A 2,622-nucleotide genomic window follows, 5' to 3' on the forward strand; every position below is an offset into this window, starting at 1 on the left:
TTTGCTTTCCAAGTATACAGAACACTCATCCCGGTTCCCAGCGCTTCCAGGGTAGAAACATAACCCGACCCAATAAATTGTCCATCCAACTCACCTAATTTAGTCGGTTGCATCACACAGAAAAAAATATTGCTTTAAACTATTATGTTTTATATTTAGGTTCTTTGAACCATGGATCTGAAGTTCAAACCCCGCCTAATCATTAAAACTCCGACCCCCAGTACTTGAAAACATCAACATTAGGTATATCTCCTTGAAATTAAAAACTGGAAAAATTACCTTGGGAAAATTAGTTGGGGCAATTATATCAGTATCTCTTGGGAAATTTGAAAAAAAAAAACGAAAAATCTCATGTGTGATATCAATTGAATTTAAAACTTCGCGTTTTTTAAAATCAGACGTAAAAATAATTGTAAATGTGGTAAATACGTGTGAGTTTTTAAAACTAAGGTGTTAAATATGGTTGATTTTAGAAAACACATTGGTGTAAGTAAAGGCTATTAATTTTTTCAGAAGATTGTATTTTCCCATTATATTGTATTAAAAATAATGAATGTATTGTGAAAGTGTGTTAAATCTATAATTTTAGAAATGAGATATCATAAAACTTAGTACATGTTTTTTCTGTTTATATTTTCCTTAAATGATAATATTTCAAAAAAAATTAAGTTTATATGTTTCCTCAAATGGCTGTAACTATGATAAAGAATTCCAAGAACCAAGCAAATAAATCTCATGATCCTAATTCGGATCGATCTTGATTCATCAAAGAAAATCGAGAGGGAGCAAAGACGGGCATCATCTGTTCGTGAAATCGCCATCAATAACCGAGCGACGACATTCCACAGGTACCAATTAATCGTCTGGTGAAGCTAGACATATATATAATACTTTTGCAAGAAGAAAACCTCATATCCACAATTAATATTTTCAACAAATTTAGCTTTCGAATGCACATATTATATAATGATTTTAGTTTATCATAATCTGCATGTATAGTATCATGTCAATTCTTCGTATTAAAAAATGACGAAAATTAGAATTTTTCCCACTAGTAATATCACAATATACTATAAACAATCTACGAAAACTCACTCGTTCTCGTCAAAATGTTTTCTCAAGACCCCAAAATGCCGACAAACATTTCATATATGCTTATGTGAAGGAAATCTCAAATGCTCACCAAAAGAAAGAGGAAAAACGAGATTATAATAATTAAAATTAGTACAAAAATCATTTAGACGGGTATAATATATATATATATATATATATATAATATCATGAAATCCTAAGAAACCATGTGAATGGTCCAATCATTCAAGTAAAAATTAACTTTATATTTTCATGCACTTCCGATATATAATATTCTTACTCGTCGTAGTCAGCTTATGCTTATCTGACATCAAGATATCGGATTGTTTATACTACTAGTAATCATTGGCCGTGATCATTTCGAAAAACAGAGACACCATACAATAAATTAATACATTTGGACACATGAGAATTAAAATCTTACCTCTTTCTCTTAGTTTTCCTCTCTCAACATAGATTAAATATTACCCATCTTCAACTCATGGATACATAACTTATATGTTTAATAATTAGATCTTAAGACAACATATATAGTTTAAATATAGAGACTTTGATAAAAACAACATCAAATTATTGTTTAAGCAGCAGTTGCCACACTTGAGCCATCGTCGTCATCGTCGTCATCGCCCTCAATACCTCGGAATATTTTAAAATAAACCTCGGACACATCTTCTTCGACAAATAATTTTTCGTAACGTCCTTGTTTCTTGCCACTTGTGTACACCATCTTGACTCAACACAAGAACAAGTAGTGAACTTTGATTAAAAAAAGAGAAAGAATTGCTAAAATAATGATTCTTAGGTGGCTTCAAGTCTACTAGGGTTTGAGGAGTTCCCCCCAACCTATTTATAGCATCAATAAGCAAAATCTTCCCAGCCCTTTTACAAAGGACATAATTCTTTCAGTATCCAATCCTTTTAACTTTCCAACTTTTGGCCCTTCCCTACGATGAGGCCATGATAGGATTGACGCATTGTAAACCTAAAGGTCGCACATCTGTGCGGCGTCAGCAACGACATACTCAAAAATTTAGTTAGATGGTAAATCATCTATTTATCTATGTATAAGAATATAAATTAAATTTTTTTTAAAAAAAATCACAGATAAAATATATTAAAATTTTAATTTGACGCAAATTAATTGGAATTTTTTTATTAGAAATCATATTTTCCTAAATGGTAGGAAGAAATAGTGTGCATGAGGGAAGCTCATGGAAGAATGGTGGCGTACACATCCTGCACGTGGTGAGCAAAAGTTCAGCAGCATTTCCATGTTCAGATTCGTGTGTATAATTCTTCTAGCTCATGGCGAGTCAGTGGGGAGTCAAACCAATTTCAACGCTTTTGGTCAATATAAAGAGGCTTTGAAGATTAGTGGAACTACTTTATCAAGAGTTACATTAGTAATATTTGATTTTATTCTAACCGAACTCGAATATGAACATGTTCGAACTTTTTCGACCGAACTTGAGCCCAAATTATTTTGTTCGATAGTTCTTGAGCCGCTCGCGAATATTAATATTTTATTAA

This window comes from Primulina huaijiensis, chromosome 17 (genome assembly GCF_012295235.1).
Source record: "Primulina huaijiensis isolate GDHJ02 chromosome 17, ASM1229523v2, whole genome shotgun sequence".
Lineage (NCBI taxonomy): Eukaryota > Viridiplantae > Streptophyta > Magnoliopsida > Lamiales > Gesneriaceae > Primulina > Primulina huaijiensis.